Source organism: Nothobranchius furzeri, chromosome 11 (assembly GCF_043380555.1).
Source record: "Nothobranchius furzeri strain GRZ-AD chromosome 11, NfurGRZ-RIMD1, whole genome shotgun sequence".
In the NCBI taxonomy this organism is placed as follows: domain Eukaryota; kingdom Metazoa; phylum Chordata; class Actinopteri; order Cyprinodontiformes; family Nothobranchiidae; genus Nothobranchius; species Nothobranchius furzeri.
Window position 1 is genome coordinate 27,393,924 of NC_091751.1, and position 27,971 is coordinate 27,421,894.

At 41.6% G+C, this 27,971-nt stretch overlaps 1 protein-coding gene across 2 annotated transcripts in view; it reads right to left on the reverse strand.

Moving 5' to 3' along the window:
• Positions 1-27,971, reverse strand: part of vps50 (VPS50 EARP/GARPII complex subunit) — a 224,695-nt gene that overhangs the window by 46,071 nt on the left and 150,653 nt on the right. The window lies entirely within an intron of this gene.

Consider the following 27,971-nt stretch of genomic DNA (forward strand, 5'->3'; position numbering starts at 1 on the left):
AATTGAGACAGAATTCAACTCCAAAGCAGAGGAGGCATGCTTTAGAATAGAGCTGCTGTTGAAAATCTAATGTCAACATAAACGACTACATGATTCTTTAAAATAACACCGAACACCTGAGAGAAGCATGTGTCCTCATCCCAACCCTGAAGATGTGATGGAAGATGCAAATAGGGAGATGACACTGCACCATAAAACGGGTTCCTGCCAGTCTCACAACAACCTTTTTCACAAAACAAAGTAGAAGTCCTGCAAACACACCAAAGATTCACAATGCGCAGCTTCAAAAAGGCATTTATAGTCCAGACTGGTTCCTGTCGGCTCGTATTTGACAGCTGGACCTTTCCAGATCCTCCAGCTCATTTCTCTGCATTCATCCATCCTTTGGGTTTTGCTGAAAACACAATCAACTTAGTAACTCATTTTTAAGATTTACACTTGGAGAGTTTAAACATATTTCCCTTTAGAATGAGGCTGAGCTGCACCTGCACTTTGCTGTGAAGTCAGCAGATCGGCAGAGAAACGACAATAATTCTGAACTCAGGGGAAAAGTAGAACAAACACAGGTACGAGCTAAAGATGAAATACAGCTGAAATTAATTCATTTCATTAACAGAGTACAGATATTTTAGGGTTTTGGTTGAAGGTCTGGTTTATTAAAGACATTTTTCTAGGTCTTTCTCTGCAGCAGGTTGAACTTTAACCGTCATCATTTATTAAAACTGTTCTTTGGATGGAAAAAAAAAGACTCATTCTAGTTCACTTCACACAAACACTTTAGAAAGAGAAGAAAACCAACACATTCATGAAAAGTTTGCAGTTTTGTGTTAGTCTGCCAACATTTATGCTTCATTTTCACCTGCTGTCATGACATAAAATAATGCTCTGAGCTAACCATAAACTCTATAAATCCACTCCATACAAATATGTATCTGTCATCTAGGTTACCAAATACTATAAAAGATAAAAGCCACTAAAAGATGGTTTATCCACAGACCTCTGTCCTATCGTAGGAGATAAACATGACTAATGCGCTGTTGTAATGGCGTTAATCCAGAAAAGCCATTAGTACATATTTCTCATAAAAATGAGCTAGGATTTTGGAACAAGAACAGAAACTTCAGGTTTATTAGTTTGGAGTAGTGATGTGTCGGTCGCGAACGAACCGGCTCTAAGAGCCGGCTCTTTGAAGAGAACGACGGGAGACTGTCCACACACAGACCAGTAGGGGAAGGGAAGAGGGAGGATCAGACTCAGACACACAGCAGAGCGCATGCGGGCGGAGGGAGACGAGAGGGAATGAGGAGGAGGAAAAAGGCGAGCGAGAGTGAGGAGAGTACGACGAAGACGGTGAGAAAATGAGCGAAGCAATCGGAAAGTGGAGATTTCTTAAAGTGTTCAGTTAATAAATCCATAGAAATGAAAAATATTTGATATATAGCTTTTTTTTTTACATTAGTAAATAATTTTACACAAAGTTTTGCATTATTTTGATCATAAATGTACTCTATGCAACAGAAAATCTGAAGAGCCACTTGGGAGCCGAAAGAGCCGGCTCTTTTTGGTGAGCTGAGCCTAAAGAACCGGCTCTCTAAAAAGAGCCGGAATTCACCTCACTAGTTTGGACGACCTGATGAGTAGAAAGTTGCACACTAACACACAAATAGACGATAAATGGTAAATAATGAGTCTTGGTACCACTTCTTTTATGAATTTAGCAAAGCAGTAGCATCTGAGCCCCCAACAGGGAGCCTAAGTCACGCCCATCTACTTCTGGATCATGGGTCCGTGGAAGAAAGAAAAAATGAATACAAGTCAATGAGGCTAAAATGCTATTTTATAATCCCGCTTGTTATGTTTCATGGATTTCACACATGATGTCCATGAATTTTAAAGGCACATTTTGATACCAAGAACGTGATTATTTTCGAACGGGGGGAATGATATTTTAGGTTTTGTGCGAAAATAAGTCCAGAACTACAAATGTGCTTCACGAAAGTGACGTCATCGAACCAGACACGGAGAAAACTGAGGAAAACGGGCTGTAAGTTCAGCAAACTTCCCACAGAAGGAAAGAACCACCATAAATCTGGTCATGTGGTAAGTAGCAGCTACGCTAGGGGAGAGGAGATTATGTGGTGACGTCATATATGCGACATGCCGATGTCTAGTTTGTAGTCATGCTCAGGTGCGCAGATAGGGTGGGGGACGGGGGATAAGTGGTAAGTGAATATCGTTTTTTATCATAATTTATGTGCAGTTTTTTAGGACTTTTATGTTTTCTGTAAAGATCGGTATGCTGAAAATCATTTAATGTTTTACATAAAGCATGAGGTTTTGGTTAGTAATTGATTGGGAGAATAAATGACTCATTTGAATAGTGTTGATCAGGCAGAGCTATGTTGCCAGCGTTCCATTGCATAATGGTTTCAAACACGCATATAATTGTGTTATTTTCATAAACCATTGGATGAAATTACACAAACTGACTGAGCTCTAATTAAGGCTCTTGCAATAGTTTGTGTGTGTGTGTGTGTGTGTGTGTGTGTTTGGGGGAGGGTACATTGGAACTTTGTCCCCCCAGTTTGAAAATCCTATTTGCGCCCCTGGTCATGCTAATGACAAACTTTTACAAGCTGATAAATCTCAAAGTATGTGACTGGTGTGGTTGAAACACCCATCATTACTTTTCATTTAAATTGCAATACAACATATGTGTGATCCAGGGTGTACGGCAAAGCCAATTAGAAAATGGTGTTTTTAGCCCCGTTGACTTGCATTCATTTTTTCATTCTTCTGGGGACTCATGATGCAGAAGTGACTTAGGCTCCTTATATTATGAAAAGTACACATAATACATGATTGAACCAAATGGTTCACGAGGTGATGACTTTAAAGGAATCATCAGGAGATTCTTGCATCTTAATGAATCCTCATCTCTTTATTGACAACAGCACTTCGAAGCTCCAGATGTTATCATGCATGTAGCAAGTGAAAATTATTCTATTCTCTTTTAATCTGGAAATGAAATCATCTTTCACATTTACGCCCATTGTCATCACCAATAAAAGACACTCAAAATGCAGAAAATGTGATGGTTTAAATGACAACATTAGTTATGGGGAGGGATTAGAGGCTAGGTGGCTCCTATAGGACTGCTCTGATTCAACAGAATGCCTCAACTCATAAATACCCACAACATCAACTGGGACCAAAAACTGTTAGTTATGAAAACGACGTAGCATTACGCCAAACATCTCCTCACAGCGAACAGACGGAAAAGAGAAGGAACACAAGCACATACAAAATAGCAACATGTGAAAATTAATTATTAATAGTATAACACCTAAAGTAGCCAAACAATCACTTAGAATTTAAATAAAGTACTTTCTGGAAAAAAGGTGAAACATCCTCAAACGTCAAGATCTATTCAAAAACAAGGACGTTATGCAGGCATGAAGCTAAGGAGGTACGGAGTCTATATTTTTATGTAATACACAATTTAGTGGCTCCAACACACTAGAGTCAGTGGTTCAGTCATCAGCTCATCAGGCTCTGCAGAAGCCTGTTAATTACCTGTTGATTGAAATCAGGTGTGTTGAAACAGATGTAAAACTAAAACGTGCTGGATACCGGTTCTCCAGGACCAGGATTGAATACCACTGCTCTAGGGGGACCCAAGGGAAGTCATGTTTAAGCAAAAGACCCAAAAACAACTGAAAGTAAAGAAGTAAAAAAGCAGAACTCTTCTAAGTAAAGACATTATTAGTACTTCTTATTAGTTAATACTCATTCACACATCAAACAGCTCATTTTAAGGGTCCTATTAAACTAAGAGTGCTTCCTTGGGAACATTTGGGGACATCAGGAACGATTCTGTATACTGATTTGATAACCAGTAACAGCTCTTCCATTTCTACTTGGCAGCAACGTGTTTTACTTAAAAGCAGAAACAATATGTGAGTGAGACTTTCTCTACATCAGAGCCTCTCTATAAAAAAGGATTTCCACCTCATTTCCACACATTCACTGTAAGAAAACTAGGCAGAACTTTCACCGACTGCAATCACAAACTTCTGGGAGAAAAACTGTTTCCTTTAAAAATGAATGCGACACCCACATTGAATTGCCTCTGTGTGAAATGTGCTATATAAATAAAGCAGCCTTGCCTTGCAGGGACTCTTCAGGTAAAAGAAATGGGTCATCTAAAAGTGTTACGTGTGGGGAAGGAAAGAAAAGAACAGCGTCGATGACATTTAGGGGATTTATTTTTTTTTGTGTTTGTGTTTCCGTTTTTACAGAGAGGGAGAATGGTAGATGAGGGGCAGGTCCTGGGAGCTTGTAGCAGCCTCAACAAATTCTGTTTTCAAACATTTTATATTATAAATGCAAACTAGTTATGCAACCTCAATGATGCATGCACAATGTCAGAATCAGTCATCTCCTCCAATGCTGGAGCACCAAAAACAATAAAAACCCTTGAAATTATAATTCACCCTCTAGCAACTGCACCCAATCGACTGCACTTGATCTAATATCCAAAAATGATGAATTTGTAATTGTTGTTGTCCTTTTTCATGACGATGGTCGATCAATATGACGAACGAGGAAGGACCTAACCAACACCATGTGCTTTCTGCATTTCCATGTGTAGCACAAGGAAGGCCATGGTGGACAAATTAAGAGCCTGTGCAAAATGCCTGATGTACAGTGAAGTGGTCGAACATCTTTTGAGTTACACTGCATATGCTGAAGGAGTTTTAATTGTATTGTTTTGCTCAGACAGAAAGATAAGGCTCTTTTTGGGCTGTTCACATAAAATCACAAGTATTGATTGCTGCAGATGAGATAGCTGTCAGCATTATTTTAGCAATCTGCCAATGGCATTGAAAACGTCTCCGGCACTAATGGTCGAAGCTGGACTGAACTTCTAATAAAAAGATCTTGAATCATTGCCTCAATGAAAGAAAAGGCCTAATGTGCAGCCAGCCATGGTACAAGTGCTCAAGTCTTTCAAACAGCAGGTGCAGCTTTCGTCACAGCTGTGTCTTTGTCAACGCCGGAGGCTAAGCACACACTGTTCAAGCAGAAGATAGTCATAAATCACACAACTTTTCTAAGCAAATTTCTAAAACTCCCAAAGGCAGAAAACTTTCTGTGAAACTGATGTATATTTAGAAGATTATGGGAAGAAAAATGTTCCATCTTTCCTTCCTGCAAAATATTCACCTGAAAATGTGACAGAGTTTGACCCGAGGAGGTAATATAAATGCAAAGAAAGGGAAACTTAAATGGTTGCGGAACGCCAGTGTGAAACTGAAACATGTAAAGGTTAATTTATTATTTTAGTTTTTATTTATTTCAGATTAAAACACAGCAAATACAATAAAGTTTATCTTTCACCAAATAGAATATTTACTAAGACATCACAATATAACTGTAGACACATTACTTGTCCGTGTGTGTGTGTGTGTGTGTGTGTGTGTGTGTGTGTGTGTGTGTGTGTGTGTGTGTGTGTGTGTGTGTGTGTGTGTGTGTGTGTGTGTGTGTGTGTGTGTGTGTGTGTGTGTGTCTGCTCTGTCTTCTCGATCCCCAGTGAGTCGTGGAGGATGGCTGCTTATACTGAGCCAGGATTCTCTGGAGGTTTCTTCCTGTTAAAAGGGAGTTTTCCTCTCCACTGTCGCTTTATGCTTGCTTGGTATGAGGATTGCTGTATAGTCACTGACACTAGTCAGTGACTTGATGCAATTTGCTGGGTTCCTTATATAGGAAACATTATTTCTGATTGGCTTAATGAACTGACCTGAATTGGAATTTTTATTATGTGAAGTGCCTTGAGACGACTCTTGTCGTGATTTGGTGCTATATAAATAAACTTGAATTGAATTGAATTAAAATATGCTGTTTAAAATATTTACATAATGAAAAAGGAATGGAAGAAATTCTACTAAAATATTTGTAACAAAGTCAGACTGAGTTGTGTGCTCTTCCTTGTGATAAATATATTCCCGATTTAATGGTTAGTTTATATTCCAGCCACGTCGGCAAGTGAAGGCAAAAGGAATATTTAAAGCACTGAAGATAATAACGATGCTGAGAAAGAAGCACTGCAGGGTACAATTTGATTTGAGAAAATCTTTAATAATAAAGAATCACTGAAGCTGACTAGAGACCTCACCTACGATAAGATCTCTGCTTTAACCCAACTTACAGCAGCCCGTCCATCAAACCCTCGCACCAACAAAAACTACTTTAATGGACTGTATTCAATTAATCTATATAATCTGAGTTTATGTCTCATGAATGGTGAATAATCTATGCAATTACTGAAATTATTTAATCAGGACAGCTCTAGTAGGAGGTCTTCACTGATGATCTATAATTAAAGCTTCATCAGTAACTACCCCTGATGCAGATTTGCTCTCATTTATATACTTCAGTTAGGACACAAAGCAAAAGACTAATTATTGTAACAAGTTAACAAAAATAAGATGAGATTTGAGATCAAGGTCCATGAACAGAAATGTTTCCCACTGGTCTCATGGCATCCGTGCTGTTTAGCCACTGTTAGCTTCAGCTTTAATAACATTCTGAAAGTCACACATTCACATAAAGTAACATATTCAGTAGGGATGCAAGAAAATATCAATATGGCAAAATATTAATATATTTTTCCTCCAATATTATATCAATATTCAAAAGCCTTGTATCAAAATTTTGGAAGAATTTACATGCAAACATTTGTGTATTTTCTTTTTGTGCAAATCAAACGCCAAACACTAGTTGGTAGCAGTGTGCAATGGGTTTTGTTTCCACCATTGAAATGTAATTCCCTCTATTATGATACAGATGCTTCATGTTAAACATGTTACGTATCAGTTTGGACTGTTTACTGAATTGTCCTACAATTATTTCAGTCTAAAAAAATCACTAATATCATCTGGCTGAATGTATCACAATATATCGTGATATATTGTATTGTCTCCCGTGCATCGTGACACGTATCGTATCGCCAGAATTTCACCAATACACATCCCTATTATTCACGTTTATTCTGAGAATGACCTTAGAATAACAATGTTATAGCTTTTAGGTTTTAGTATAAATATTCAAATGTCTTTAGTTGGCCGTAACTTCAAATGGTGTTTTTCTTTTTGGGACTCTTGTAGTTTGTCCTAAAGCTGAAGTGGTAGGAGTCGGCTCTTTCTCCTTCTCTGATTTTATTGAGCAGAGAACCTCTCACACCAGCGGTGTTCTGTTGTTAAATACACAAGCACATAATGAGTGGAGGACCCAGGGAAATGTGGCACTTTGGTGAGATCGACAACAGGATGGTTCAATGGTTGGTTTCGGACCAAGCCATTATATTGGCGGGACTTTATAGACAAATGCAAGAAAAAAGTGTCATTATTATGATTTTTTTAATCTCCAAAATTTATTTATAACTATTTTATGTTAAAATGTTGTTAAAAGGCATACATTTTTAAAAAAAAGCTTGTTTTGCATATTAGCCATCCTAACTTTAAAGATCCACATCTCCTTAAGCTCCAGAAGTTATCATGCATGAAACAAGAGAATATTTAAATTATTTAATCATCTTTTAAACTTGGAATTAATAATAATGAAATAATTTTCTGGCACATTTTAATCTATTCATCACACACAAGGAGTACACGCTAACTTAACTAAACCAGGTGAGTACTTTTTTTTTGTTTTTAACCAACAGCTGGTTTTACTTCTTCATCCTCATTAAAATGACAAGTAAAATATTTATCTCAGAAGACTATAAATATTATTGTAATTTCTATAAATAGTACTTCTTTATGCATACATTAGGCTTGGGCGTTATTACGGTAAGCTAGTACCGTATACAGCCAGTGTTTTGGTTCGCTGGAGTTTTGCACAATTAAAATTGCGCCCACATTTTCAAAGTTAACACACATCTCTTTTAACAACAGTAGTTTCTGCATCTTGCTTCAGCCCTCTCCCCCCCTCCCCCTGCGCAGCGGCCGCAAACTGATGTGCCTGCAACCTCTCAGAGTTGCTGCTATTCTAAACATTAAAATAAATAATTTCATTTTCTGTTCCTCACCTTCAGTGGTGTCTGTTTGTTGCAACCACCAGGTACAAAAACTAACTTGTTTTTATTTGACAATTTTTCTGTCCTGTCTCTGTTTATTTTCTTCCTGCATCTCCTCTCAATCCTAAAGAAAAACTGCTACATGGCTTTATATACTGTATATTCACCTTATGAGTTACCTTTGAATTGCAGTTCTAAAAGATCTACCGACCGCAAAAACAGAGGAGTCCGCGCTGCTCGCCGGCCGCACCGGTGGGGTGCGTCACCGGAGGACAAAACAGGTGATGCGCTCTGGTCCACGCATCAGGCACAAATAAAAGACAGAAAAAATAAAAGGAAATGAGCAGACATGAACGACTGTGTGTTAAATTAGTTTTTGAGGTGGTGACACCTAATTTGATAATGTTACTGTGGCCGTGCTCAGGACGCAGATGTCTGGAGCGCGTCAACGATCAGAGCGTTGCATGCGCAAGCTGGTTAAGGTTAGGATGGGGGTGAGGGGAAGGTTAAATTGCAAGAGGGTAAATGTCACAATTTGGTCAGATGTCCGTTTTACGGCAGGCGTATATATACCGACGGTCTGGCACAGCGTGTCACCTCCCAACGCGCAGGGGGCCGTCACCTGCTATCTTTTCCGAGGACTGCATCTTGTCGGTCATTATCACGTGACAGCGACTAGTCGATGACAGGCATAAAAAGTCACTACAGAGCAGTGAAGTTGACTAGTTGACACAACCCCTAGTGCAAACAAAAGATGACAGCGAAAGACGCACGCCTGTCGATACCGTACAAGAGCGAGCCGTAGCTGAAATAGCAGACTTCTGTCTGGAGCCTGTTATTAAAAGAGAAAACAACTGGTGGTCCTGGTAACACCGTACACTTTGGTAAAATGTGGAGGAAGCTAGACGGTATTAAAATGTGGATACCGCACAAGCCTTGTATACAATAGAATGTTTTTGGTTCAGTTAATGCACCAATATGCTATTCCTGGAGATTGGTTGTATTATATATTTTAGTAAGTGTTCATCAGTGTCAGGACGTGATGTTAAATCATGCACTGGGCATAATTCTCTGTCTTTCATGTATCTAGGCTGCTGCAGATTGGTTCTCACACCTTGCAGCCTTCAGTAAAATGCCCTTTACTTTATTTAAGAGATTAAGTCTCTCTCTCCAAAAAAATCTCCTTAGCAGAGCATTGCCCTCTTGAGAACTAGACAAAGAAGCAGGTGAGATTGCTCCACTGAGAGCTACACCAAAAAAGAGAAAGAAATGTATTAACATAAATGGGCAAGGTGGAAAAAAGTGCTCAAAATGCTACTCACGTGGACACCCTGCTATCTTCAATCAGAAAACGAAAACCTGGAGAGGAGTGAAGATCTGTGGGGAAGCACTTAGCCTTAAAAGTGAGGCTCAGAGAAAAAATGATTGCGCATAAAAAGAAAAATGGAGGCAGACATGGCAGGAAGTGGAGAGGCAGGGAGACTTGCTCTGTGAGGGGCTTTCTTCAGAAACAGGAAGGAGTGGAGTCTAGCACAAGACAAGATGAAACTACTCGTGTTGAGGAACAACGACCTCCAGCTAACTCCTCTCCCCTGTCAGAGACTTCTGTCAGACTGGTTCAAACTTCAGCTGTTAAAATAAAACATCTCTCCTTAGGAGCTTGGAAAAACCAGAGGAAATCTAACAAAGTGGTCTTCTCTCTCTACATATTAATGACGAGTCTGGGTTCAGAAAGGCGGTCAGGTGGTATGGTGCAGTTATGATACCCAAGAATGATCCCTTCTTTGTCCTTTAACCCTTAACCTGTTCCCATCAATAAACTTATTTTAATTATAACACTCCTGCCTTCTTATGTTTAATGTACTTTAGAAAAGTGGTGCAAATAGCAGAAAGTAGCTTTGAATGAATCATCATTTATATCAGACTTCTGTTAAAGGTGCAGTTTGGAAGATTTACATCCTGTAGTCAAACTACGTAACTTCAGTCCATTTTCTAAACAATCAAATCACTTTCATGGCTGTTGCCAGTTACAAAACAGCACCAGAAGATTTTAGATGACAAGCAAAGACATGTCATACACAAAGGGTTCATAAGTATATTTTCATGTCCAGCGCTAGCAGTCTTGGGTGTTTCATGGTAGGGAGCACTTACTACACCTTTACTTTGACTTAAATATATATTTTCCAGCCTTACAAGAAGTGTGGTTGTTTGTCATCTTGCTGTACTTGTTCTGAATGACTCATTGGGAAGTAAAAGGCCATAATTGACTCGTTATTCACTTCACACACATGTAACTGTAACATCAAGTTGTTGGTAATTGAAAAAGTAATTTGAGATTTTTTCAGAGCTGCTGATTTGCTTCTAATTCACCATTAGCATTATTAGCTCAATGTTAGCCTCAAGCCTTCTTTACCAAATAATAGATTAAAACAAAAAGATGCCGTGTTTTCTCAGGGGTACAAGGGATATCTTCTGGGTTGCTCCTGTTTACTGGCTTTGGGTCTTTAAACAACTATGGAGCTTTTGAAATGCCATTGTCGAATTAAAATGCCCACACTGCAGCATTAGCTTGCAGGAGACACAGCAACCTCACTGACTGTGTAAACTTACTTTGTGCCGTTTTCGTTATTTTTGTTAGAGTAACTAAACCCCCAAAAAACAAAATTTCTTGCTGATAAACTTTAGAATTGGGTCTTTACAAATGCAATATTTCTGTGCATTTTTTGACATGTTTGTGTAAACTTGATTAAATCTAGACTCTAGGTCTTAAAAACGTCTTAGTGCTGCCCCCCTGTGGCAGAACAGCGGCTACTGCATTTTAAACTTGTGATTGACAGGGGCTGGAATTTTTTCATGTCATTGGTAGAGTCTCCACTCCCCCTCCCTCCCAGGATGGAAATTCCCCACACTTGGCCATGCCACTCTGTGCCTCCTGGCAACGCCTACTTTCATAGCATTTTTCAAATCTTGACTAGGGGTGGAGTTACATTTTCTGTTGGTGTGCAGTCCCTCTTTAACTAATTCGCCGCCAGCAGTTTCCTGATCGGTAAAGCTCTTCGCTGCCAGCATTTCTCACCATTTTTACTGTTTTTTTAAGAGTCACAAAACGTTGAGCACTAGGATGATGTCGACGCCAAAACAACTGAAACAAAGCAGAGACTCGCCTCACATCAGGAAGAATCCGCACGTTTCGAGCTTTATCTGTTCTTTTATAATCCGTTGTTGAATTGTGATCGGCAGAAGCTTTTCCGGTTCGCGGCTCACTTTTTTTTTTTACAGCAAAGGCCCAAAACATTCTCCTAACACATGGATTTTCTGCTTCCTGATCACGTGACATGTGACGTATGCGGATGAAGATCAGCTTCAGAGCGGAGATGTTTGTTCTCATAGTGCGGGGGCTCGTTCCGATGCCCACAAAGTAAACAAAATGCAAACGACATTGGCAGTAAATGGTTGGATTTAAAATGACAACTTTAGTCGTCAATGGCAGTGAATGAGTTAAAGAGAAAAACTGGCAATGCCCCAGCCGGCTGTTTTAATGTTACCTTCCTTCCAACATGATTGAGACATTAGGTTGTTTTATGATAATTTCACTGTAAAAATCTTACATTTTGCTCCGTTAAATGGTTCGTTTATTTCCTGCTAACAGCCCATGGTCTTAGTCTTTACCTGTTGACTGATCATTGTAGTGAGTCAAATGCAGATTGAGTGTTCTGCTCACAGAAAGACGCCAATTCAAATGGTTAAAAAGTGTGAAATTAACAAGAAAAGTGGCTGAAAGCTGAGTGAAGTTGTTTTATCTTTTGTGAGAAAAAACCCACATCAATCTAGTGCATCCAGGCATAGAAAACCAGCTGCACTGTGAAACACTTCGTAAAGGTATCTGCTGCATTTGTCAGAGCCGAGAACACACTGTTCACTCAGAAAATATTCATACACCTTCCAACTGGGAGCTTCTTTTCTATAAAAGTGACATCAATTTGGCAAGTGGTCGTTAGTAAAATGTGATTGCTTTCATTTCTCACTGTGAAGACTTACACTTCCGTGTGTTTCTGTACATGATCACATTGTGACTCTGTTCAACTTGCTGAGAGATATAAATAAGTACAAAAGTACCAGTACTATTCCAATAATAATTCTGTAAGAATTATGCCACACAAAGCAGTTTGAGTATATCTGGCTCATATTAAGACACCTTTGAAGACTACAGCTCTAGGAACAACATTATAAATGTACAGCTAGGGATCATTTGCAAATATATTATTCTAACCTGAAAAGTTGTTTTCTCCCTCACTCCAAGACACAAATTCTCATTCTACAACTTAGTTGTCACTCACAAAAGGTTAAGGGGTAAATATTATGCAAATCTGAATTTTTGCATCCTTTGTGCTGCCATTTGGATCTCTACTGCCTCTAGAAACACCAAACACCAATGAAATGATACATCAGTACCTATCAGTGTTTAGATTTAGAAATTATATCTCTAAAACAGACCGCTTCAAAAGTCCCTTATTGTGACATCACAATAAACCCTTCCTCGCCTGTTGAGACCCCACTAGGACTGGGCCATTTCATACCTTTCACGGTAATACTGATACAATGTTAGGCAATGGTAAGAAAATGAAACATCGAGATAAGACTATGGGTAAAACGCACGTGCACAAGGCCTTTGCTTTTACACTCATATGCACATGGAGGAAAAAGCATAGTGACATTTGAGGATAAGGGCAAAAGAGGCTCCATCCATCCATTTTCAGCCACTTATCCTGAGTCAGGTCGCGGGGGCAACAGCCTAAGCCGAAACACCCAGACATCCCTCTCCCCAGTTACTTGAGCCAGCTCTTCCGGGAGAATCCCAAGGCATTCCCTGGCCAGGTGAGAGACATAGTCCCTCCAGTGTGTCCTGGGTCTTCCCTTGGGTCTCCTCCCAGTTGGCCGTGCCCGGAAAACCTCACCAGGGAGGCATTCAGGAGGCATCCTGACCAGATGCCCGAGCTACCTCAACTGGCTCCTCTCAACGTGGAGGAGCAGTGGGTCTACTCTGAGCCCCTCCCAGATGTCCGAGCTTCTCACCCTATCTCTAAGGGAGAGCCCAGCCACCCTGCCGAGAAAACTCATTTCAGCTGCTTGTTTCCGCGATCTCGTTCTCCCAGTCACTAACCAAAGCTCCTGACCGTAGATGAGGGTAGGAACGTAGATCGACCAGTAAATTGAGAGCTTTGCCTCCCGGCTCAGCTCTCTTCACCACGACAGACCAGTACAATCACTGCAGTGGCAGCACCAGTCTGCCTGTCGATCTCACACTCCTTTTTTCCCTCACTCGTGAACAAGACCCCAAGATACTTAAACTCCTCCACTTGAGGCATGACCTCATCCCTGAACCGGAGAAGGCATTCTTCCCTTTTCCAATTTAAGACCATGGTCTCGGATTTAGAGGAGCTGATTCTCATCCCAGCCGCTTCACACTCGGCTGCGAACCACTCCAGCGAAAGCTGGAGATCACGTTCTGATGAAGCCAACAGGACCACATCATCTGCAAAAAGCAGAGACCCGATCCTCAGGCCACGAAAACAGATGCCCTCAACACCTTGGCTGTGCCTAGAAATCCTGTCCATAAAAGTTATGAACAGAATCGGTGACAAACTTGGTGGAGTCCAACTCTCACTCAAAACAAGCTCGACTTAATAATAATAATGCATTGAACTTATATAGCGCTTTTCTAGACACCCAAAGACGCTTTCATGCACTCACACATTCACACACTGCTAGTGATGGTAAGCTACTTGTAGCCACAGCCGCCCTGGGGAGGTCTGACAGAGGCGAGGATGCCATTTGGCGCCGTCGGCCCCTCTGACCACCACTAACACAGGCAAGTTGGGTGAAGTGTCTTGCCCAAGGACACAACAGCAGGATACCCCTGGCGGGAGCTGGAATCGAGCCCATGACCCTCCGATCATGAGGCAACCCGCTCTACCACCTGAGCTACTGCTGCCAGCAATGCGGACCAAGCTCTGACACCAGTCACACAGGGACCTAACAGCCCTTATTAAATGTCCTGGTACCCCATACTCCCAGAGGGCCCCCCTGTGGATGTGGTTGAATACCTTCTCCAAATCCACTAAACACATGATTGGTTGGGTAAACTTCTGACAGGAGACTGAATGAAACGGATAAACAAGAATTGTTTTGTAAAAAAAAAGGTGCTACTTCAGTGGTGTGGAACTGGTTTTGTTTTGGCCCGTCAGATACCAAACAAAACACAATTTTTTTGTAGAACATGGAAGAGTGCCGCTAAGGCGAAGGGAGGAAACACCACAAACCGATTTCAGCATTTGAAGCAGAAGCACTTGTTGGAGTACAACAATGCTGTTAAAGCACGTGAAGAGGCGTCTGCTTCAACAAGCGTAGAAGTGAGACCAAAGAAGCGGACTAAACAAACAATCTGCAGTGTTGGGAAAGTTTGTTTAAAAAATGAACTAGTTTAAAGTTCAGCTCATACATTTTAAAACAAACTATTTCATAATTTTAAAAATGTTTTAACTAAGTTCACAGTTCCAAAAACGAACTAGTTCATTGTTCTTTTTACTCCTAAATCTATCTATCTATCTATCTGCCTGCCATATCTATCTATCTATCTATCTATCTATCTATCTATCTATCTATCTATCTATCTATCTATCTATCTAGCCTGCCTGCCTGCCTGCCTGCCTCTATCTAGCCTGCCTGCCTGTATCTATCTATCTATCTATCTATCTATCTATCTATCTATCTATCTATCTATCTATCTTGCCTGCCTGCCTGCCTGCATCTATCTATCTATCTATCTATCTATCTATCTATCTATCTATCTATCTATCTATCTATCTATCTATCTATCTATCTATCTATCTATCTATCTATCTATCTATCTATCTATCTATCTATCTATCCACACATATGAGAAATAAGAACTTTATATAGATGTAAAACTCATGAAATAATTTTAATGCGAAATTATTAAAGGTGTGTGTGTGTGTGTGTGTGTGTGTGTGTGTGTGTGTGTGTGTCTGAGTGTGTGTGTGTCTGAGTGTGTGTGTGATACATTCAACTTAAAAATAAAACTTAAATGTCACAGTCCACACTGCATTGACACTGGCGCTGAGTAACGAACTGCACTTTTAAATTTAAATGGTAAATGGCCTGTATTTGATATAGCGCCTTCTAGAGTCCTGGAACCCCCCAAGGCGCTTTACAACACAATCAGTCATTCACCCATTCACACACACATTCACACACTGGTGGGGATGAGCTACAATGTAGCCACAGCTGCCCTGGGGTGCACTGACAGAGGCGAGGCTGCCGAGCACTGGCGCCACCGGTCCCTCCGACCACCACCAGCAGGCAACGTGGGTTAAGTGTCTTGCCCAAGGACACAACGACAGCGACAGAATGAGCGGGTCTCGAACCTGCGACCTTCCGATTGCAAGGCGAGCACTTAACTCCTGTGCCACCGTCGCCCCAAATTTATGTCTTTTAGAAAGAAGTGTGAAGGACCCAAGGATTGATTGAGCAGTTGGGAGTGGGAAAGAAGATTGTTGGTGGTTTTGGCCACAGCTGGAAGCACCAGTGATCTCTGCAGGCTGCCCAAAAAGAACTGGGCCTACCAGAATACAAACTCATAACTGAATGTTGCACTCGTTGGGGCTCTAAGCAGAGACTAAACCAGCGGCTGCTGGAACAAGAAAAGGCTATAACAGGTTTGAACTGCTGATAAGGCACCTCATGTTGACATGGCAAGACATTGAAATGCCTGACTCGATCAGCACTACATTGAGTGATGCTTTTTCTGCTGACGAGTATGTGACCATTTCATGTGTTAAGCCAGTTCTTCACCTGTTAAAAGTAAAACAGAGAAACATCAAAACAGCAGTACTTGACTACATCAACAAAAGCTAAAGAGGCTTGTTAACATGGCTTCTCTCCTTGATCCATGTTTTCATACAGAATATTTCAGTGAGAGTGATAGCGAAGCATTAAAGTGCAAAAAAACCCAAGGAAAAGTCTCAGGAGCTTTTTGAAGGCACCAGTTAGTGGCAAGACAGTTGTAACTTCAGAAAGGCTATTATCTGAACTGAGTGGGTATGTGACTAGTCCACCAGCAGACAGTGAGTATAATCCTCTGTTGTGGTGGAAGGTTCACTCCACTCCACTCTTTTGTGGTGGAAAGTTCACTCAATAAACTTACTAACATCAGTAGATTAGTTAGGAAACACCTCTGCATTCCAGCAACCAGCTCTGCATCTGAAAGGTTGTTCATATTTATATGGAATTATCACAACTTACTGGTTATTTTAATACATATGTAGCAACCATCAACGCTACACCATGTTTCCTTTTACGGGAGCCTGTGAGGTCAAAATAAATTTACTGATTTGTAACAAGCAGTTAAAAAACTTTCTCCATTTATAAACATTATAAAAACCGTAAAATACTGATTGCTTACAACGATTTAGGTATCTACTGCCCCCATCACCAGGAAACATACACACTGTCACTTTAAGCCCACATCTGTGAACATGCTGGTGTTTCTGACAAAGGATTTTAAAACTTGAAAGGTTGAAAACTTGAGCAAAAGGACTATTTCTCCTTGGTTTTTGCTTAGTTTTATTCAAGAGTTTGTGCTATTTTATGATTTGACTTATTTATTTGGCACACGAGTTTTATGTTGCAAAGCAACTCTAAGTAATTGGATGTTAAACGTGTCTATGATCAGGAGGATATGTCCGCCCATTTACACTGTTAAATTTTGATGTAGTTTTGATACACATAAACAGCTGCTTAAGTGAACATAAATTAATGGCATTTTGCACCAAAAAATTTGTGGATTTTTTAACTACCTTTGATTTGACCAGAATTCATTACATCATGATTGATAAAACAGTTCCAACGCCATCTTAAGCCAGTTCTCAAGATCCCATAGAGTTCACCGCATGCTAAGTGAAGTATTGGACTGGCCATTCTGTACTTCTCTTTTTAAGCTGAGAACCATCAAGCTGGGGAAAATCTGTTGTTTTTGTGAACCAAGCAACGGTGCCTTTCAGAATAAAAGCTGAACTCGCTGACCCAAGGAGGGTTCCCTTTTGACGCTGTGAACCACCTGTCGCCTTTTACCTGGAGACTATCCAAAGACTGGTTTGTCGTACTGTCGACGCTGTTTCATCGGCTCCAGTACCAGAAGAGGGTCTTGGACCTGGCATCCGGATCTGTACGGAGGTCTCAATTCTGAGGGTATGCGGATGCGACAATATGGTGTCTCATGTGGTTATAAAGCTACTCTGATAAGTTAGGAGCAAAACATCATCTCCCACTCAGACTTTGTCTCTCAAGATACGAGGGTTCTGAATGACACTCATTCACACACACACACCAACCATCTCACACCTCATTCAAACAGAGCATCCAACATTAGCAGAGTTAGTCTTGTTTCAATTGTTTAAAATTATTTAGTAATAAACCATCTTAAACATTTGAAGGTCTCTCTCTCTCTCTCTTGTCTCTCAGTTAATACAATGTGTCATCTAAATCCCTGCATTAAAAAGTTCCAATCTTCTGATTAAATAAACCAGTGGTCCGCAAGATAGATTTCATACTAGATATGAAATTTTAATGTCCTGCGGTCCTTAATTAAATGTAAATTAATAATGTTACACATGAGAACATTAAACCTGGATCACTCTGGTGAATCATCAGTTCAGTTCAGCTCAGCGATTCAGCAGTTCTAGAGAAAGCTTTGCCATCAGAACTGCCTTGATTCTATGTGGCATTGATTCAACTAGGTACTGAAAGCATGTTTTAGAAATGCTGGCCCGTATTGATAGGATAGCATCTTGCAGTTGATGGAGATTTGTGGGATGCACATCCAGGGCACGACGCTCCCGTTCCACCACATCCTAAAGATGCTCTATCAGGTTGAGATCTGGTGACTGTGGGAGCCATTGTAGTACAGTGAACTCATTGTCATGTAAAAGAAACTAATTTGAAATGATTGGAGCTTTATTACATGGTGCATTATCCTGCTGGAAGTAGCCATCAGAGGATGGGTACATGGTGAAGGGATGGACATAGTCAGAAACAATGCTCAGGTAGCCCGTGGCATTTAAACGACGCCCACTTGGCACTAATGGGCCTTTCCCACCACCCAAACTGGCATGAAATGGGAAGGATCGGGTCGCTAATTTTTCTGTTCCGATCGTAAAACCGGTCCAGACAACCGACCCGGACCGCACCAGTAATGGAACTTTTTGGGATCCCTTCTGTTGTAGGTCCAGAAATTCCTGGAGCGATTCGGTTAGGGTGGAAAAACAACACAGTCCACTGATTGGTTGACAGAAATATGTCACTACTTGCAAAAAGGAAAACAAACGGAGTTCCGTTGTTTGTATTTTCGTTAGCTGTACATAAAAGTGAAGAAATTGCAGCAAGTAGCAGGAAGTGCTGGTCACCTTCAGAGTTCCATTTATTTCTCACCTTCATCTTGAGAGTCAACAGGAGAAGCTAGACAGATCAGTACTTTTTTCTCAGCAGAAGGCAGCCGAAGAATCGCAGCGGATGTCGGCTCAGTGTCGGGCCAAGATGAAGAAATTAAAGCCAGAAAGCCAGAAACAGCCAGAGTGGATTATTTTTTCGGATGGGAGAAATACACGAAGTTGCTACAACGCGCAGGATGCTATTTATAGCCGAGGCAGCGAGACAGGCTTCTGGACTTAGCGACTGCACTCTGAAGTCACATGTGAAGGCTATGGTAAGCATTTTGTTTTTGTCTTTAGCTCTGTAGACCAGTTATTGCAGCACAGACATACTGAATAGTTTCACAACTTTTAAAATAGTGCATGATGGTTCGTTTAACCCTGCCTGCCAACGTGATGGCCCAAACTGTGATCGAAACACTTGTCTGAAAATTCCAGACCCCATACCGTAACATACCGGTCCAAAAATAACCAGACCGGGCCATTCCAGACCTGGCGATGGAAAAGGGCTTTACGGGCCTAAAGTGTGCCAAGAAAACATCCCCCATACCATTACACCACCACCAGCAGCCTGCACAGTGGTAACAAGGCATGATGAATCCATGTTCTCATTCTGTTTACGCCAAATTCTGACTCTACCATTTGAATGTCTCAACAGAAATCGAGACTCATCAGACCAGGCAACATTTTTCCAGTCTTCAACTGTCCAATTTTGGTGAGCTGGTGCAAATTGTAGCCTCTTTTACCTATTTGTAGTGGAGATGAGTGGTAACCGGCATGAGCCTTCGCGGCACTTCACAGCTGATGTGACCGAGAGCGTAGGTTAACAAGGGTGCAGATTAGAAGTGTTCGGCACGTCGTGGCACATCGTCGCGGTTCCGCGCCTGGTGTGTTCCAGGTGTAACTATGTACTGTCAAATGTAGTGGGGTTTACTCATCTATGCCGAGAAATGTATGTTTACACAGCTAGGATCATATTGAGGAAATGGAAGACCACAGCCAGAATTCAAGTTGAGACCAAGAAAAAGCTTAGCTGAACAGAAGTAAAGAATGGTGAGAACAGTCAGTCAACCCACAAACCAGCACCAAAGACCTACAACATCATCTTGCTGCAGATGGAGTTACTTTGTTCTACTATTTGGCGCACTTAACACAAGGAGATGCTCAGCCCTCAGAGAGTACAGACGCTTTTTTTCTTCAGCTCCCTTATCTGCTTCCCCAAAGCTCTCTGTCTCTGTCTGCCTACAGAGCACTTCTCTGCATTTCTCCTGAAATCGCTACTTCTTTTTTTGGAAATGGACTTAATTAACTGGTCATTCAACGTGATTGATAAAATTTTTTCTATGATGAGAACGGAGAAGGGGGCTCCCACCTGTCCCGAGGGGACATTCGCAGCGGGATATGCACTCGATTCTTGGGAGGTCTGGCGAATCGTGTGCCTTTCTCAGTTGTCCATCGAGGACGTGGAAGATTTGTGGATGTTCGGCCTGATGATCACTGGATTTCTTCTGATTGGAGTGGGAGGATATCTGGTTTTCTGGAAATTTGGGAAGACGGGAGCGATTGGAGAGCGACCCGCACCCACGGAATGTGCCGCCCGTGCGGTGACCTGACAGACTGGGACGTTACTCGAGGTGAACCGTAAGCTGGATAATGTCCTCGCGACGTTGCCTGTGTTAGTGCGCAAGATGGATGTCATCTCGGAGAGGGTCGCCGGACGATGTGGGGATGTTTAGAACGTATAATTGGCTTCACTGGTGGACATGAATGACCACTTATAGACTCCAAGGCAGAGAGGAAAATTATCTCTGCCTGCCCCAAACAAAGTCATGTTTATCCTTATCTGACGCTAAGGCAGCCTCCAAGGCTGCTTCAACACACCCCCACGAAAGGAGGAATGCTGACAGATGCTGTGTCCCGACCTTCCCCCTGCCTTCAGATCGTGACTTCTGCTTCGAGGTCAGCGACCTGCGGGAAACTCAATGTGCTCTCTGTTCCTTATCTCTCCCTCCCACCTGTTTGTCTGCAGCTGGTTGATGCGCCGTACTGGCAGCTCCCGTTGGAGGCTTCAGGATCCCGCCCAACCCCGCCTCCCCATCGGACTCTGATGTTTTGTATCTGTGATGTTCGTGCTTCTATGTTGAGGAGTTTTTTTTTGTATAATAGAGTTACTCCCCGCTGGGTCTAACTCTGCTATGCCTTTTTTTTACCTTACCCCCAATTATCCTCATGTAACACCCTTTTCATCTATCTATTAAGGTAGCGCGACTCATGTTGCGAATGACCGCAGTCACCAATTCTTGTTATGTGTCTTGCCCATGTATGTCTGATCTCTGAATTGTGTGCACTGAAACTCAATTTCGTTTCTCTGTATGTCTTGCACATGTGGTAGAAATGGCAATAAAATGACTTTGATTGATATGTGAGAGTTAAACAGATTTTCATTGGTAGCTATAGGTAGCATGTAGACGCTGTTATTACTGAAAAAGGAAGATCTACTAAATGTTGAGTTAATTTCTTTTTCGTGGTGCCCAAATTTATACACCTGCCAAATGCTTCTCATCCTGAGTTTAGCTACTATGAGTTGAGATTTAAACAAGGAGAATAAACGTCCACTTTATTAAAGTATTCAGCACCAAACATGGCTTCCCCATGTGGACCAACAGCAATCTAAAAAAAGCAATTTGTCAAGCAGTTATGATGATAACTTCATTTGTAGTATTCCCATCGAAAGAAAAAAAAAACATAAAAATGGATTCAAAGAGTGATTTGGAAATTAATAAAAGAGCAAAGCTTTTATCAAGACACAAAAACATGGATACAGAGCTGGCTTGATGATTATCAGTCCCTGCTGATTTTCTCCTTTTCTGAAAAAACAACGATCCTTAATGAGAACACAGTAAACACAAAGGACCGACTGTGTGTTGGGGAGTGACTTTTTGCACATTGCAGCTTAAGTGTAATGAGATCCTGCAGCGGTTCATGAAACTCACATGGGACAGGGTAATTCCTGGCACGCAAAGCCTTGGGGAGAAATGGCACCAAAGCGTTGTATCGATTAGGATTAAGAGATATTGGAAAGAAAACACTGTAGCATAAAGAAAAAATAACGAAACACAAGCTTCCAGCTTTTGTCTTTATTACTTCTAGGACACTGTGTGACTTGGTCTCATCTCTCAGTTGAATTTTGTTATGGTACTGTAAGGACCATCTGTCAGATGGAATCACTCCACTTCTTATCAAAAAACATTAAAAACTTTTATTTTCCTGCAGCTTCTCAAAATACAGAGGATGAAATAAGTCATTTATTTAGCTTTCCTTATGAAAAATTCTTGTTTTGATTTCAGTTGAACTTAAAAGAAGAACTCGGCTGAGAGAAGAAATGTGGGCCCCCCTTCCCATGGGCTCACCAGTTGTGGGAGGGACCAAAAAGGGTGGGAGCATTGTGTGATGGGTGTTAAGGTTGGTTTATGCTTGACGCGTCCGCGAGGTCCGCACGGCTCCGCGCGGCGGAATTGCGTCATTTTAACAACCACACCCCTCCACCGCGTCTCCGCATAGCCCAACATTTCCGCAACGCGCACCTAGGAAATTTTCTAACCACGCAGACGGTCGGACGCGGAAAAACATGGCGGACCGGCAAGAACTAGTATGGCAGAGGTACGTAAAAACAGACATTTGTATGATTCAGCTCTCAGAGATCACCGTGATGATGGTGCCTTTGTGTAAAGGATGTTGTTGTTAGGTTGGTAGCAGAGCTCTCATGTTTAGTGTTACGTTCAGTGAGATCATGGGATGGGATCAAGAATTTTCTACTGACAGGAAAAAGATCTCAGCTAACATATCTGTAGATCACACTGGATCACTTCCTGTGGTTGCATTTATTTTACTACCTCTTACTAGAGCTGTCTTTAGTAGGCGCAAAATATATTTGGTTGTACACCTGTGCAATAGCAATAAATGATCTTGATTCCTGTTAAATGTACTTCCTGAATGAGTGACCTTTTCAGGCTAAAATAACAAAATGACAAATACAGACAGAAGGACGACTTATTTCTTCTTTTATAATGTGTTGCATCAGCACCTGGTATCAGAACAGGACTCACTATTGGAAGATAATCAAAAATCAAACAACTTGGAGTCGGATCAGGGGCAAAAATGTAGTTGTAACATCTCTAGTTATAAGTCAGCTTTATAAACTAAAACTATTATTTATGAACTGACATTAACACTAATGACACTAAATGATATATTTTTATTATGTTGTTTGAACCCAAGGGTCTCATTATCTGAATGTTCTAACTTGTTGGATTGCTCTACAAGTGCCCCCTTTTTTTTTTTTTACTTTGAGCACCCGTCCCGTCAAAGGTCTCTGCACGGCCCTGGTTGACATTCATGGTTTCACTTCTGGTTACATGCTTGGTGTGAAATTCAGTTAAAAAGTCTAGAGCGGGGTATTCAAGTCCATCTGATTTCAATCGGCAGGTAATTTACAGGATTCTGCATAACCTGGTGAGTTGCTGTACAGGTGGTTTAACCAAGTGTGTTGGGGCAGAGAAACCACTAAAACATGCTGCATCCCAGCCCTCCAGGGCTGGAATTAAATACCCCAGGTCTAGATATTATATCCAAAGCTGCATTCTCAACCCTGGACCTCCTCCTTTGCCCAATATCGGTTTTCTCTTTTGACAAAGATGGCGAGTTCAGCTTCTCTCTCAAACCATTGACGAGCCCTGTTTGAACAGTCCTGTCCTCAAGAGTGTCCCTTGTCCTTAAGATAGAAGTGGAGAGCTGAGAGTTGACCAGAAGAGTTTGCTCTCCTCTGTTGAGCCTTTCTTGTGTGCAATTGTTTAGCCTTCCTAAAAAACGGTCTGAACACTCCTCAGTGGACCGAAATATCAGCGTCACTCAGCTTGTTTGGGTGTTCTGTCCTTCACACAAAGTGGTTTTTGTCTGAGGGTGTTGTTTACAAGGATGTTGTGTTTTTCACACTCCCTCCACAGTTGGAATGACACCATTTTCTTCTCTGTTTGATGCTGTTCATTTCAAAAAGACCTATTTTATGTGTCTGCTGATTAAGATGGCTTTCTTGAAATGTTTCTGTTTCTTTTCTTTTTCCATCATTTTGGTTCTGAAGACAGTTGGAACTCCAGTGGGTCAAGCTAGTCCAAAAGCAAAACAGTGGTATGTGTGAAGGTGTCAAGAAATGCCTAAAACCATTAAAATAATTCTTGCAATCTTGAGCAAACTTTAAAAAAGCTCCTCAATTTGACTGGTTGAGTAAACTGTGATAACTGTGTCACCACTGTCATGATGAAGGAGCAGAAAGTCATCTCTCACTCAACGTTTTTCTATTTATCATGATGCACTGCTTACCCCTCTCCAATCCATTCTATAGAAATTTAGATCCACGTGAAATGGACCGGCTGCAAGGCAATTACTGTCAAGTGGATCCTATTGCGTCTCTTTGTCACTCTAATAACCGAAATTTAGTTTTTATTAGATGAATGTCAAATGGAATTAGAGCCTTCATTTATTTGAGTGACATCGTCGCCCCACTAAGCCTATCTCAGGCAAGTTTTGTCTCCCGTAGCTACAGGTCCTTTCAACTGCTCAGGGATGACAAACAACCAGAGACCCAGTAAAACGCCATTCCTTAAGACTCTTGTGAGTAGGAACACTAAACAGGGATACATCAAAATGACGTGTACAGATTTAGAGGTGAATATAATGAGAATGCATGTGCGAGAGTGTGATCTCATCACGATCCATTGAGGGTAGGTGTGAGGAGTAATTACTTGAAGGTTGCAGACAGAAGCATGCCTCGGAGCATCCATCTAGATAAACCAACTTCTTAAATCAGCAGCATGGGACGTGTTCGCCAGATAAATTCCTGTGAAATCCTATCAAGTACAGGATAAATATTGACAGAAGACTCTTAATTACAATATAGAATCCCTGTGAAAATACCTTTTCACCCGCCTGGACAGGTTCACTGCTCAAGGCGTGAGAACATATGCTCGAAAAACTTTTGCATGGACCAAAGACAGAATTTAGAGATTACCAAAACATCTCCATTTACTAAAACGGAGTAAAAGAGGAGCTAACATCAGAGGTAGACTCACTAATTGATAAATCAGCTGATACGTGATCATGCAGCATCCAGATTGTTGAATCCGCGGGAAGCTGCCACTGATTCTACTCATGCTAACCAGCAGCTCCCACTAGCACGTAGCCATGAGAGTGAGATATCTTCAGCGGGCCAATCAGTCTATAGGTGGATACGTTGGGTCAGCTCAGCTCGAAACAAATCGCAGAGAAGCGGAGCTGAAAAATAATCATTTGGCTCCGCACGGACAATGCTAAAGTAAAAGCACTGACCTTATCAGAGCCAGACTGAGCTGACCACATAGTAAACGCATCATAAGTTCTACTCTTAAAGGTGTTTAATCAATCCATTTGCAGTGGTCTCTTGTAGGAGTAACTTGTAGGTCTATCTCTGTGGGGAAAAAAGGTTCAGATGCTCCTGTTTCAGCACATAGAAGTCAGCTGGAGGAGATAGTAGCTTCCCTTTTCTCCAGATGACCCCACCAAGTTGCAGCATGTACAAGTCAAAAAGTACGGGGCCTAAAATGGAGCCTTGGGGGACGCCACCATGGATTTGTGATGAGCATGTATGCAAGCTTACCCTAAAATGTCTGTCTGTGAGGCAGAAGCTGAACTAGTTTAGCACAGAAACAGAGAGGCCGATCCGGTTTTGCAGTCTATTTAAAATAATCTGGTGATCTTCTGTGTTTAAGGCTACACGTGGATCCAGTAGCACCAGGACTGAGAGGTTGTGTGAGTCCAGATTCAATCTCAAATAATTTACAATTCTGAGTAGCGCTATCTATGTACTGTACTGTGGTTCATCCTAAATCAATCAATCAATCAATCAATCAATCAATCAATCAATCAAATTTATTTATAAAGCGCTTTTCAAACAAAGTGCTACTCAAAGTGCTTTACAAAATGACCCCAGATTCCCATAACAGGTTAAAAACATTAACAGACATATGCAAGCACACGCACACACACACAGACTCACACACACACACACACGCACACACACACACACAAGTAAAAATTATATATGGCTGAGTCCAGATGAGCCAAGTAAGGCATCGCAAGGAAACGCCATCAGAGGAGCCGTCTGCCCCGGCAGCATCAGGTCTTCCACACTAAGTCAGGGCGCTCAGTGGAGGGGGAGCATAGACCCCCACCTATAGAGCGCCCAGGAAGCTACAGTCGACCACCGCTCCCGGGGCAGAGGGCCCCTACAGAGGAAACACTGGATTAAAATGAGTAAAAATATAATAAAAGAGCTAATATAAATGACAAAAGTTAGAAAATAAGTAATAAACAAAATCATATAGACAGTAAAATAATAATATTAAATAATAAAACTGTGCTAAAATATAATCATATAGAACATGCAAAGCAAGTAATAAAATATAATCATGTAAAACGAGAAATAAAACTGTAGAAAATATTTAGATAAAAGCTAACCTAAAAAGATGGGTCTTGAGCCTGGACTTAAAAACATGAACGTTCTCTGCAGCCCTGAGGTCCTCTAGCAGCTCGTTCCAGAGGCGAGGGCCATAACACTGGAAGGACGCCTCACCGTGAGTTTGTGTCCTGACTTTAGGGATGACCAGGAGACGCCTGCCAGAGGAGTGTAGAGGCCGCGAGGGTTCATATTGTAAAAGCAGTTCTGATAGATAAGAAGGCCCAAGACCGTTAAGACACTTAAACACCATTAGAAGAACCTTAAAATGGATCCTGAAACATACGGGGAGCCAATGCAATGATTCTAAAACTGGTGTCATGTGCTCCCGCCTCCTGGTCTTCATCAGGACACGTGCTGCCGAATTTTGTAGAATTTGTAAGCCTGAGATGCTCTTTTTGGGAAGACCAGAAAGCAGGGCATTGCAGTTAATCTATCCTACTGGTGATAAAAGCATGCATCAACGTCTCCGTATTGACCCGAGAGAGAATGGGGCAGACTCTGGCGATGTTCTTTAGATGATAAAAAACAATTTTTGTGATATTTTTAATGTGTGGGATAAAAGTCAGCTCAGAGTCAAAAATCACACCCAGGTTCTTCACTTGTTCAGATGGATTAAAAGACAGAGATTGTACTTTTGGTAAAAGCTTCTCTCTCTGGGCCTCAGGACCAATGACTAAAACTTCAGTTTTGTCCTGGTTGAGCTGGAGAAAGTCCTCTGCCATCCAGGATTTTATGTCTAAAATACAGTTAAAAAGTGCATCCATTGACCGAGAGTCATCAGGAGACACGGAGATGTACAACTGTGTATCATCAGCTTAACTGTGAAAGTTAACCCTGTGTCTCCTGATGACTCCGCCAAGAGGGAGCATATAAAGATTAAAAAGCACTGGGCCTAAAATTGAACCCTGGGGCACACCACATGTAATCCCATGGACCCTAGAGGAACAGGTATCCAAACTCACCATGAAAGTCCTGTCTGTGAGGTAGGATGTGAACCATCTATGTACAAGATTGATTATTTTCTAAAATGCTATTGTCAATAAATTTTTTTTACCTGAATAAAAACAAGCTTTTCTAAAATTGTACATAAAATGATAAGTTGGATACAGGTCTTTAGTTTATAAAAACACTGTGACCTAGATAGCTCTTCTTCGGAAAGGGCCTGCTGGGTGAAGGCACTGGGAAGACCCGTCTGAAAAGAGCAGTCCGTCCGTCCGTCCATCCATCCATCCGTCCGTCCGTCCGTCCTTCCATCCATCCATATTCTTCCGCTAATCAAGAGTCGGGTTGTGGGGGGCAGCAGCCTAAGCAGGGAGGCCCAGATTTCCTTCTCCCCAGCTACTTGGGCCAGCTCCTCCAGGGGAAAATCCTAAGATCTTCCTTGGCCAACTGATAGTCATAGTCTCTCCAGCTTATCCTGGGTTTTTCTTTAGGTCTCCTGCTAGTTGGACGTGCCCAAAAAACATCACCAGAGAAGCATTCTAACCAGATCCTCGAGCCACCTCAAATGGCTCATCTCAGTATGGAGGAGCAGCGAATCTACTACGAGCCCCTCCCGGACGACCAAGCTTCTCACCCTATCTCTAAGGGAGACCCCAGACACCCTGCGGAGAAAACTCACTCTGGCCGCTTGTACCCGCAAACTCATTTTTTCGGTCACTACCCAAAGCTTGTGACCATAGGTGGGGGTAGGAACGTAGATGAACCGGTAAATCGAGAGCTTTGCCTTCTGGCTCAGCTCTCTCTTCACCACGACAGATTGGTACAACACCCGCATCACTGCAGATGCAGCACCAATCCGCCTATCGATCTCACACTTCATCTTTCCCTCACTCGT